Source organism: Muntiacus reevesi, chromosome 21 (assembly GCF_963930625.1).
Source record: "Muntiacus reevesi chromosome 21, mMunRee1.1, whole genome shotgun sequence".
NCBI lineage: Eukaryota > Metazoa > Chordata > Mammalia > Artiodactyla > Cervidae > Muntiacus > Muntiacus reevesi.
Window position 1 is genome coordinate 48,599,678 of NC_089269.1, and position 13,557 is coordinate 48,613,234.

Sequence of the window (13,557 nt, forward strand, 5' to 3'; positions counted from 1 at the left end):
GCAGAAGTTGAAAGGGAAGGTCCATTCCTACCCTTCTTATCTTAGATACCCAAGTGACATCACAAACTTTACTGTGACCAAAATGAAACTACTGATCTTTCATTTTCCTCACAAAGAAAACCTGCTCCACCCACAGTCTTCCAGTCTTTCCAACCATCCTCAATAACAACCATCTCACGCACTGAATTGAAACCCTGGAATCATCCTCGACTTCTGTCCTCTTGTATCTAGTATTCCAACCACCAAGCAACTCCTACTGGCGTTGCCTTCAAAACACACCCTCCTTGGGGCCCAGGAAGCAAAGAGCATCAGGGAGTTGAGAGGCCGTGCTCTGGTACCAGGGACGGGGGAGCATCTGGAGGCAGCATCCCCGCGTGGAACTGGGGGCCCTAGTGACGGGAAGCTGCAGAAGCGAAACCGCTCCAGGTGGCTCTGGGGACCACGGAGGGGAACAAGAAGCCAGAGCAGAAGAGGAAGGACAAGGCCTCGTGGGGGGCTGCAACTGACATTCTGGTTTGTGGGCACCTGTGACCTGCTACTTGGGACATGCCCAGAAATAGCTAAGGACACCAGGGAATGGAGGAGGGGGCTGAGGCCCAAAAGAGCTGGTGGCGCTTGTGTCTGGAAGGAAGTGCAAACGGCCTTCATTTCGTGGCTGAAGGATAGTCAGGCTCTTTGGTGCTATAAGTGCGTGTCTCATGGCTCGGTCATGTCCGACTCTTTGCAACCCCCATGGACTGTATAGTCTGCCAGGCTCTTCTGTCCATGGGATTCTCCAGGCAAGAGTACTGGAATGGGTAGCCATTCCCCTCTCCAGGGGATCTTCCCGACCCAGGGATCAAACCTGAGTCTTGCCTCTCCTACATTGCAGGTGTATTCTTTACCACAGGGTCACTTTGGTGCTGTAGGTGGGAAACTCAAATGAATACAATCGGGATGATGTTTTGAAGATATATTTTTATATTTTAAAAAATATTTTAAATAATATTTATAAAATATTTATAAAATATTTTTATATTTAAAAAATATTTTAAATAATATTTATAAAATATTTTTATATTTTAAAAAATATTTTAAACAATATTTATAAAATATTTTATAAAATATTTTTATATTTTTATTTCCCTCTTAAATCACATTCCCTGGCAGTCTTCCAACTCCAAGTTTGAGCCACCAGCCTCTTTGTTCCAGGAGAGTCTGTTTACTCCTAGAACAAGGAAGTCATGGCTTTGAGTTCCAAAGATGATTTTCTTGAGCTGTAGCATGGGGTAAAGAGGCATCCTGGTTTGCCTAGGGCAGTCCCAATGACTCTCGTGATCTCGACATGATTATTAATGCGCCTGATCATCAAAGGTATCCCAGTTTGGACAAATAAATTATAGTCATCCCCACCTTAGACAACAATAGTTTGAAAATTTTTTTTTTTTAGAAAAATGATTTTCTAAGTTTCTTTAGCATCCATTAACAAATCATGAATCAAGTCTTCTGAAAAGATTCTAGAATTTCACTTTAAATTGAGGGGAACAAGGAATCAGGGTAGCTGCCTCCCGTCTCTCCCCTGTCCCCTCAGGCTAATTCGCCAAAATGACCAACACAAAGGGAAAGAGAGCGGCACCCGCTACATGTTCTCAAAGCCTTTTAGAAAACATGGAGTTGTTCCTTTGGCCACATACATGAGAATCTACAGGAAGGGTGATATTGTAGATATCAAGGGAATGATGGGTAGTGTTCAAAAAGGAATGCCCCACAAATGTTACCATGGCAAAACTGGGAGAGTCTACAGTGTTACCCAGCGTGCTGTTGGCATCATTGTAAACAAGTTAAGGGCAAGATTCTTGCCAAGAGAATTAATGTGCGTATTGAGCATATTAAGCACTCTAAGACCCGAGATAGCCTCCTAAAACGTGTGAAGGAAAATGATCAGAAAAAGAAGGAAGCCAAAGAGAAAGGGACTTGGGTGCAGCTGAAGCGCCAGCCTGCTCCACCCAGAGAAGCACGCTTTGTGAGGACCAATGGAAAGGAACCCGAACTGTTGGATCCCATTCCCTATGAATTCATGGCCTGAAGGGTGTAAAAATAAAGCCCTGGATTGTACAAATGTTCCTCTTAACTGAGTAGAGGTGCTGTGTCCAAATTCAGTGGGTGATGTCTTTTCAAATTTAGTGTTTTTTCTTCCTTAAAGATGTAAGATAGTTTGTTGTTCAGTATGCTCCATTTTTTAATAAATTGCCAGATATTATTTAAAAAAAAAAAGAAATCAGGGTAGAAGGTAGACCAGTGGTTCTTACAGTGTGGTTAGAAGACCAGCAACAACAGCATCGCCAGGAAGCCTGTAACAAATGCACATTCTTGGGCTTCCCTGCTGGCTCAGTGGTAGAGAATCCGCCTGCCAACGCAGGAGACACTGGTTCGATCCCTGATCCAGGAAGATCCCATGTTCCTCGAAGCAGCTAAGCCCAGGAGCCGCAGCTACTGAGCTCTCCTGCCACAGCTACTGATGCCTGTGCTCCACAATACGAGAAGCCACTGCAAGGAGAAGCCTGTGTACCACAACCAAGAGCAGCCCCCTTCACCACAACTAGAGAAAAGCCCTTGCAGCAACAAAGACCCAGTGCAGCCAACAAATAATAAATAAAATAAATACATGAAATTTAAGAAAAAAATGCACATTTTCACAACTTCCCTGGTTGCCCAGTGGTTAGGACTCCGCGCTCCCAACGCAGGAGGCCCAGGTTCAATCCCCAGTGGGGGAACTAGATCCCACATGCCGTGATCTGGTGCAGCCAAATAAATAAATAAGAAATGTTAAAAAATAAAAGACGTGCACCTTCTCAGGCCCCATCTCAGAGTTGCTGAATCAGAAGCGCTGGAGATGGGGTTGAGTCATCTGTGCTTTCACATGCCCTTCAGGGGATTCTGATGTAGCTCACGTCAGAGATCCTCTGAGTCGGAGAAAGTAAAACACCTGTCCTTCACGTGATGGGAAGAGAGGGGAAGGAGAGAGGGCCATATGCGCAGCAAGCGGCACGAGCCACTCAGGTCCTCACCTCCTCTCTCCCTGTGAGTGCTGAGGCAGAAACACCTAGACGAAATGGGAGATCCTGAGAACTTCAGGAATGCTGCTGCGGCTGCCGCTAAGTCGCTTCAGTCGTGTCCAACTCTGTGCGACCCCATAGACGGCAGCCCACCAGGCTCCCCCGTCCCTGGGATTAAGCAACATTCATATCACAGTGGGTAGAGGAGGAACAAAGCTTTAGGAGAGGGTCCATGTGGAGACCTTCCAACGGGGTGCCAGGGCAGGCAGTGGGCACAGAGGGAGCTGTCAGGATAGAGAAGTCGGAGCAGTAAAATGTGGCCTCTGTTTGGTACCTAGAGCCCCTGATGTTCCTGTGGGCCCCACTGCTGGGATAGGAAAAGGCTGAGTTGACCGGTGGACCAGCAGAAGACTGGGGCAAGGCAAAGAAGTGGGGATTTGGTGACAAGTTGGCAATAGTCAGAACCACAGATGACAGTGGCAGGACCAGTCACGCTACAGCTGTCTCAGGTCCAGAACCAGACTGGACCAGCTGCTGCGCGGCAGAAACCAGTGAGGACCCTGGTGACACCACGTGGGTAGGACGTGGCCGCCTCTACTGCTGCCTGACCTCTGCCATCGAGTTGCCCAGCATCTCTCCTAGGGCCCAACGGTGGGAAAGGGGGAACTCTGTATTTACCCAGGTGGGCGAGCACTTCCACTATCTGAGCAAGGCAGCCTGGGGAAGACCGCAGGGGCTTGGGATAATCAACAGCCTCCAGGGGAAAATGTTTGGCATTCATGATAAAATAATTTGAGCAATTTTCTTACAGACTTTGATGAGATTAAGAGCCCACGTGGGCTGTTAGGTTTACCTGAACGATCTTGTTATGCATCACCCGAATTGGTGACCAGCAGGCTCGTGCTGAACAGACAAGACTTTCTTGAACCTAATGTTAACAGCATTATCTAGTCACCTTTACTGCGACTGAAGGTTTCTATAAAACAAAAATATCAGAACTGGTTTTATTGGATGCCTTGTTCCCCTGAAGCAAGTTTAGAATAAAATTTCATGTGTACTCATAATGAATTCATACTTGAGAAAGTTGTTTTCACATAGAAAAGAGATTGACTTAATCTAAAGCAGTAGGTTTCAAAGTGTGGGCCCTGGGCCTGCAGCATTAGTATTACCTGAGAACTCATTAAAATTTAAAATTTCCAGCTACACCTCAGGGTTAATGAATCAGAAACACAGCGGGGAGGAAACAGACTTCTGGGTAGGGTCAAGTGAAATGGTTAGCAAATCCTTTCCCCAGAAAGCAGCTATAAAGCTAGATAAAATTGGCAAGAACATTAGGGCTTTAGAAAGTGAACAAAGAGGTACGATAGTCTGAGACGTGTTTATTGAAAACTGCTGAACGTTGGGTAAGGATAGTGGATACCTGAGGCTTGCCTGCGAGGACTGCTCCCATCTCCTCCAGCCCACTAGGTGAGGAGGCCCTGCCAGTGCTGGCCAGGCCGTGAGGACTGGGACAGTGCTGTTATCAAAGGGGACTCGACTGATTTGGTGTAGTGGGTAATGCCCACGTCCAGAGGCACTGTTAATAGAAGGGATGACAGGCTTTCCTTTCAAGAAATACTACAGGAACCCCTCCAGATTGAAAGTAAGTGACATCAGATCACAATCTGAATGCACAGGAAGAAATGAAAAGTCCTGAAAATGGTAAATGTGTGGGTAAATATTAAAGACTCTATATAATTTTCCTCATTTCTTCTCCTGATGTCTTTAAAAGACATAAAATTGTATAAAGCAATAATTGTCCCACTATATTGCTGGGTTTCTACCACATATAAATGTATATTATATATAACTGTGATAACACAAAGGTGAGGAAGAGAATGAGCTACCCTGGAGTAAAGTTTCTGTATTTTACCAGAATTAGATCAATATTAATCACAGCTGGATTTTGGTAAGTTAAGATGTTGCAGTTTACAGAGTAACCACTAATAAAGTAAATTTTAAAATAGTAAAAAAAAAAAATTAAGAGAGGAGTTTAAATGCTATACTAAAATTTTTTTAACAGAAGAGAAAGCAGTAAAAGAAGGACAGAGAAACAAAATAGGAGGCGCAGAGGAAACAAATGGCAAATGTAAATCCAAACATATTAATTACGTTAAATATGAATGGTCTACAATCCAATCAAAGAGGAGGGATATACAAAAAGAAAGAAAAAAGCAAGAGCCAGTTATGTGCTGTCTGCAAGAGGACACCTTAGATTCAGAGACATAAACACGCTGAATCTAAAAAGATGGAGAAAGATACGCCATGAAAACAGTAACCGTAAGAGAGTGGAGTAGCTATATGGATAGAAGCTAAAATAGATGTTAAGGCAAAAAGTTACCATAGACAAAGAGAGATGATCTAAAATGATAAGAGTCACTATAACAGGAAAGCATAACGATTATAAATGCATATGCATCTACCACCAGAGCCTCAAAAGCATGAAACAAAAGGGGCAGAATTAACAGGAAATGTGGACACAATAAATGTGGTGAGGGTGTGAAGAAAAGGGAACCCTCCTACACTGTTGGTGGGAATGCAAAATGCTGCAGCCACTATGGAGAAAAGCATGGAAGTTCCTTAAAAAAACTAAAAACAGAGTTACTATATGATCCAACAATCCCACTCCTGGGCCTATATCCAGAAAACTCCAATTTGAAAAAGATAAATGACCTCAGTGTTCACGGCAGCAATACTTAAGACATGGAAGCAACCTAAATGCTCATTGCCAGATGAACGGTAAAGGTGTGATGTGTGTGTGTGTGTGTGTGTGTGTGTGTGTACACACAATGAAATATTACTCAGCCATAAAAAACTGAAATAATGCCATTTGCAGCAACATGGATGGACCCAGAGATGATCAGACTCAGTGAAGTGAGACAGACAGAGACAAATGTCATAGGATACAGCTTATATATGGAATCTAAAAAGTGATACAAATGGACCTGTTTATAAAACAGACACAGATTCACAGCCACAGGAAAAAAACCTACAGTTACCAAAGAGGAAAGGGCGAAAGGGCAAGGGTGTGCGGGCAGGGATAAAACAGGACTTTGGGATTAGCAGATATGAAATACTATATATAAAATAGATAAAACAACAAGGTCCTACTGTACAGCACAAGGAACTGCATTTAATATCTTGTAATAAACTATAATAGAAATGAATCTGAATCACTTGGCCATACTTCAGAAACTAACAGAACACTGTAAATCAACTATACTTCAATGATTTATAAAAGGAAATGTAGACAATATGGCAATAGTAGTTGGAGATTTCAATATCCCACTCTCAATTACTTATAGAAAAACCAGACAGAAAATCAGCAAAGGTACAGAGAACTTAAAAAACACTATCAACCAATGCAACCTAGTGATACATGTAGAATGTTTCACCAAACAAGTGCAGAATACACATTCATTTCAATAGCAGATAGGATATTCTCCAGAATAGATTGTATTAGATCATAAAATAAATCTCAATATATTTAAAAGGAATGAAATCATACAAAGTATATTCTTTCAGTTTACTGTGGAATTAAACTAGGACGCAATAACAGAAGGAAATTTGGGGAACCCTAATATTTGGAAGGCAAGCACTATACTTTAAAGTAATGCATGGGTGAAAAAAGAAGTCATGAGAAAAATTAGAAAATATTTCAAACTGATTGAATATAAAAATGTGACATATCATGTTATGGGTGTAGCTAATGCAAGGCTTAGAAGGAAATTTATGGTTTTAAATATCCACACCAGAAAATAACAAAGATCTCAAATCAAAAAACAATGCTTTCATCTTAAGACACTAGACAAAAGAAAAGCAAAATAAACCCAAGGTAAGCAGAAGAACAGACATAATAAAGATTAGATTGGAAATCACTGAAACAGAAAACAGACGAATGATAGAGAAAATCAGTGAAACCAAAAGTTGGTACGTTGAGGGGAATTCCCTGCAGTCCAGTGGTTAGGACCCCACCTGGGGTTTGATCCCTGCTGGGGGAACTAAGATCCCCTAAGCTCTGTGACACAGCCAAGAAATGAAACAAAGACAGACGCTAGTTCTTTCACAACGAGTCAATGAGACTGACCACGGCTCAGTTAGACTGAAAAAGAAAATTAGAGCGACAAATAAATAGCCAAAATCAGTTATGAAAGAGGGGAAACTATTACTAACCCTATAGAAATTTAACATTTATAAGAAAATATCATGAACAACTCTGTATTAACAAATTACACAATTTAGAAGTGAACAAATCCCTTAGAAGACATAAAAAACCAAAACTGAATCAAGAAGAAATAGAAAATCTGAAGTGAATCCTAATAAGAACCTGAATTACTATTTAACAGTCTTCCCACAAAGAAAAGCCTAAGTCTAGATGGCTTCTCAACTCATTCAAGGACACCAGTATTATCCTGATATCAAATAAGGACAGCACAAGACAATAACATTATAGACATTAACAAATGAAATTCAGCAACATATACAAAGGATTATACACTCCGTTCAGATGGAATTTATTACAGGAACACACAGTCGGTTAAACATCTGAAACTCTATTAACATAATACACTAGGTATATAGAACAAAGGACAAAGACGACATGATTGTTTTAACAGACGCAGAAACATCATTTGACAAAAGCTAACACGACAGAGGATGAGATGGCTGGATGGCATCGCCAACTCGATGGACATGAGTCTGAGTAAACTCCGGGAGTTGGCGATGGACAGGGAGGCCTGGCATGCTGCGATTCATGGGGTCACAGAGTCGGACACGACTGAGCAACTGAACTGAACTGAACTGAAATGAACACCCTTCATGTCAACTAATTAGAAATAGATGGGAACTTCCTCAATCTGGATAAAGGGCATCTATGAAAAACCTATAGCTAATATCACACGTGAGGGTAAGAGAGTTAATTCTTCCCCCAGCTATTGAGAACAACCCAAAGATCTCAACTTTTACCACTTCTACAACATTGTATGGGAGGTTCCAACCAGTGTTATAAGGCCAAAAATGGGAAAAAACTCACAGAGACATATCATCAGGGAAGATACATAAACAGCTAATAAGCACAAGAAAAGATGTTCAGCATCATTAGCTGTTAGGGAAATGCAAATTAAAACCATAATAAGATACTACATACTCACTGGAATGGCTATAATAAAAAAACAAACAATAGCAAGTGTTGGCAAGGATGTGGAGGAAGTGAAATCTTTGCTGTTACTGATGTGACTATTTCAGTAGCCCACTGAAATACTTTCTAGCACTTTTTGTGAACCAAAGTTACAAAGCAAATCAACGAGAGATGAAATTATATGTCCACATAGATGTGTATATCAATATTCTTGGCAGCATTATTCATAACATTCAAAACTCAGAAATAATCTTGCATTGATTTGCTAGGGCTTCTGTAACAAAGTGGCTTAAATGATAGAAATTGATTGGCTCACAGTTCTGGAGGCCAGAAGTCTGAGATGAAGGTGTCAGCAGGATTGGTTCCTTCTGGGCTGTGAAGGAGAACTTTTCCCACGCCCCTCCGCTAGGTTCTTGAGGTCTGCTGGCAATGTTGGGTTTTCCTTGGCTTGTAGAAGCATCATCCTGATCTTTGCCTTCATCTTCACTTGGTGTTCTCTCTGCCTGTGTCCAAATTTTCTTTTTATAAGGTCATTAATCATATTGGATAAGAGGTCCACCCTATTCCAGTATGATCTTATATTAACTAATTTCATTTCCAAAATCCCATTTCCAAACTAGGTGACATTTCATGAGTGTTAGGACTTCAACATATGTATTTAGGGACACAGTTCAATAACACATAACAAATGCAAATGTCCACCAACTTATGACTGGAAAACAATTTATGGTATTTCCTTGCCATGGAATACTCTTCAGAAATAGGAGCAAACTACCAATACAAGCTACAGCATAGATTCAGCTCTGAAACATTATGCTGAGAAGCCAGATGCAAAAGACTACATACTGTTTCCATTTATATATAAGAAATGTTCAGAAAAAGTAAATGTACAGGATAAAAAGCAGATTAGTTGTTGCCTATGGCTTGGAGTGGTAGAAGGGCTTAAGCGAAAACCAGCATGAGGAAACTTGCTGGGCTGATGGAAAAGTTCTAAAACTGCATTTGGGGAAGGGTTGCTAATTACAGAAATTCTCTAAAAATACTGCTGAAGTGTATACTTACAACAGGTGAATGTTTTATAGTACATGAATTATATAGTAATAAGGCTAGTTTGTTTTTTTTTTTTAAGTAAAAAAACCCCAAAAACCTCTGGGGGTGGACCAGCAATCTGAATTTTAACAAGCCTTCTAGCCAGCTCTAAAGTATGTTAACATTTGAGGGACTTTCTTGGCAGTGTAGCCGTTAAGAGACCATGCTTCCAATGCAAGGGACACAAGTTCATCTCTGGTTGTGGAACTAAGATCCCACATGCCGTGTGGCACAGCAAAAAAAAAAAAAAAAAACCCAAAAACCCAGGATATTAACATTTGAGAATCACTGCTCTAAAGAATCTGTTTTAGCCAGACGAACTTGAGAAAATGTCAGTGGTGCCTGTGTGTAGGTGTGTGTGCTCGGTCCTGTCCAACTCTTTGTGACCCCATGGACTGTAGCTGAACAGGCTCCTCTGTCCATAGGATTCTCCAGGCAAGAATCCTGGAGTGGGTTGCCATTCCCTTCTACAGGGCATCTTCCCGATTCAGGAATTGAACCTGAGTCTCCTGCGTTGGTAGAAGGATTCTTTACTACTGAGCCACCTGGGAAGCGTAATCCTCACTAGTTTCCTACCCAGTGTGAGAGAATCATGATGAGAATTATATCCCCTAAAGGGAATAAATGGGCTTCCCCAGTGGCTTTGCTGGTAAAGAATCCGCCTGCCAAAGCAGGAGACGCAAAAGACACAAGGTCAACCCCTGGGTCGGGAAGATCCCCTGGAGAAGGAAATGGCAACCCACTCCATTATTCTTGTCTGGAGAATTCCACGGACAGAGGAGCCTGGCGGGCTATAGTCCAAGGGGTTGCAAAGAGTCAGACGTGACCGAGTGTGTGCACAAACAAAGGGAGGAAGTAACTACATTTTCATTACAAATCTGAATAGCATACGGACTGGGTCTGATACACAGCCCACACTTTGGGTGACCCTGAGGCTCACAGTTCAGTTCAGTCGCTCAGTTGTGTCCAACTCTTTGCGACCGCATGGACTGCAGCACGCCGGGCCTCCCTGTCCATCACCAACTCCTGGAGTTTACTCAGACTCATGTCCACTGAGTCGGTGATCCAGTAGGACCATGGGCGCTGGAGCGGCTGTGAGGAGATACCCCACATCCAAGGGCAAAGGAGAAGCTGCAGCGAGATGGTAGAAGGGGCAAATTCGTGTTTAGAATCAAACCCCATTCCTGCCAGAGACGCTCAGAGGGCTCAAACAACCCTTGTGCACACCAGGACCCAGAGACCCCACAGAGACGGAGACAGGACTGCGCTTGAGCATCTCCTGTGGAGGCATGGGCTGGCGGCGGTCTGCCGCAGGGACGGGGCTCTGGGTGCAGCAGACTGGGCTATGGCATAAGCCCCCTTGGAGGAAGTCGCCATTAACCCCACCATAGAGCTGCCAGAACCTACACGGGACTGGGAAATAGACTCTCAGAGGGCACAACAGAGCCTTGTGCACCAGGACCCAGGAGAAAGGAGCAGTGACCCCACGGGAGACTGTCCTGACTTGCCTGTGGGGGTCCGGCGGACTCCAGCGGAGGCGTGGGTCCGTGGGGGCCTGCTGCAGGGTTGGGGGTGCTGTGTGTAGTACATGCATGGGATCTTTCGAGGGAGGTCAGCCCTATCTTCATCACCTCCACCATAGTCTGGCCCCAGGTAAATAGCAGGGACGGAACACAGGTCCACCCATCAACAGAAAATTGGATAAAAGATTTACTGAGCACGGCCCCACCCACCAGAACAAGACCCAGTTTTCCCCTCAGTCAGTCTCTCCCATCAGGAAGCTTCCATAAGCCTCTTATCCTTCTCCATCAAGGGCAGACAGATTGAAAACCACAATGGCAGAAAACTAACCAATCTGATCACATGGACCACAGCCTTGTCTAACTCAGTGAAACTATGAGCCATGCCGTGTAGGCCACCCTGAGGTTCACATCGGTGTTCAAAAGGATGCATCCACCTCAGCACTTCTAGGATCCTCAGGCACCCAGATGCACCCTTGTCCTGAATGAACGTCTTAATCTGGATCTTGCTTTTCATGGTATTAATAAATGGCAGCTCTATCCTCCAGTCTGGCACCTGAGCCCCAAATCTGGGAGCTGCCCTTTGCCCTGTCTCTCCCTCGCCCCGCAGTTCTGGTCAGGCCCTGAGGCTGAAGATTCCTTTCTCATTCTCTCTCTGCTGTTTTCTAGCAGTGGCCTCTGGCCAGGACCTTGTGTCTCTACTCCCAAATGGCCTTTCTGCCTTCATTCTCTTTGATCTCCCCACTTGAGTATCCATCTTATTTCTACACATAATCAAGTCCTTTCCTGATAAAACGCCCCTGGTGGTTTCCTCTGTTTCAGTTGGAACTTGCTTTGAACTTCACGCAACAGAAACCTGGTTATGCTTGTTTAACCAAATATAAGTTTATTTTCCTCATAGGACAGAAAGTGCCAAGGTAAGCAGCCCATTTCCAATGAAGGCCATTGCCAGTTTCTTATGTAACGTCCAGCAATGTCAAGTGGATCTACCATTAAAATAAACACAATTTGAAGATGTGCATGTAATTGGGCCCAAGCACACTGTTTTCAAAAATCTCCTGGGTGGTTCTAAGGTGCAGCAAGTGTCGACAAGGACTGTACCTAACCTAGGGGCCTCTGGTTTACAGGTGGGCTCTCCTGGTAGCTCAGCTGGTAAAGAATCCGCCTGCAATGCAGGAGACCCCAGTTCAAATACTGGGCTGGGAAGATCCCCTGGAGGAGGGATAGGCTACCCATTCCAGTACTCATGGGCTTCCTTGGTGATTCAGATGGTAAAAGATTCCGCCTGCAATGCGGGAGACCTGGGTTTGATCCCTGGGTTAGGAGGGCATGGCGACCCACTTCAGTATTCTTGGCTGGAGAATCCCCACAGACAGAGGAGCCTGGTGGGCTACAGCCCGTGGGGTCGCAAACAGTTGGACAAGACTGAGCGACTAACTATCATCTTCATCTAGAGAGAATCACCCCCCAAGACAATACAGTAGGCCAGAGTGGGCCAGAGCCCAGAGTGCAACAGCTAAACAGAGCTCATGACATGAGTTATCATGCTACGATTATTAAACGGGAAAGTGTTAGTTGCTCAGCCGTGTCCAACTCTTTGTGACCCCGTGGGCTGTAGCCCACCAGGTTCCTCTGTCCATGGGATTCTCCAGGCAAGAGTACAGGAGTGGGTAGCCATTCTGTTTTCCAGATGATTATTAAATATACAGCTAACTCTCAATTACAGTTTGCAAATGTCTAATCCCAGGCTGTTCACTCCTGCCTACCAACAATCTTAATTAATTGTTACACTTTTCCCTCCCCAGCTTTCAAAAATGCTTCAGACACTTCATGATGCTGGGGTATAATCTTCTCACAGGGTTTACTGATAATAGCTTTTGGTCTGGGGAATTTACTAGCATTAAATATCTGCAGGTAGAAATTCCCTGATCCAGTGGTTAAGACTCTGCTTCAACCGCAGGGGGCACAGGTTCAATCCCTACTCGGGGTATTAAGATTACAAATGCCAGGCAGTGGGGCCAAAAGTCATATATATATATATTGTTGTTGTTTAATTGCTAAGTCATGTCTGACTCTTTTGTGACCCCAAAGACTGGGGGCCACCAGGCTCCTCTGTCTATGGGATTTCCCAGGCAAGAAAACTGGAGTGGGTAGCCAATCCCTTCTCCAGGGGATTTTCCTGACCCAGGGATTGAACCCAAGTCTCTTATACTGCTGGCAGATTCTTTACCATCTGAGCCACCAGGGGAGCCCAGATAGGCCTAGCAAATACTGCCTTTAACTGTTTCTAATTTGCTTCCTAGTTATTACTACATTTATTTCTTAGCATTAAAAAAAAACCTCTCTTTGTACTTTGCTTCTTTTGTGTTTGCCCAGTTCTGATGTTTGCCTACAACCTGGTGGCTCAGATGGTAAAGAACCTGCCTGTAATGAGGGAGACCTGGGTTTGATCCCTGGGTCAGGACGATCCCCTGGAGAAGGGCATGACAACCCACTCCAGTATTCTTGCCTGGAGAATCCCCATGGACAGAGGAGCCTGGTGGGCTGCAGTCCACGGTGTCACAAAGAGTTGGACACAAATGAACGACTAAGCGCATATATAAAAACATATTTTTCATCAGCCTTTGTGATGAATCCCTTTGTGATGAATTCCTTTATGATAATCCCTTTGTGATGTGTGATGTGAAGCAGATGAAAAGAAAACTACTTATTCACTGAGCACTATGAAGGTGTAAAG

At 43.7% G+C, this 13,557-nt stretch overlaps 1 long non-coding RNA gene and 1 pseudogene across 1 annotated transcript in view; one reads left to right on the forward strand and one right to left on the reverse strand.

Annotated features, from left to right (window-relative positions):
* Positions 1 to 13,557, reverse strand: part of LOC136152469 (uncharacterized) — a 62,176-nt gene that overhangs the window by 43,469 nt on the left and 5,150 nt on the right. The window lies entirely within an intron of this gene.
* On the forward strand, positions 1,585 to 2,065 carry LOC136152484 (large ribosomal subunit protein eL21-like; annotated as a pseudogene).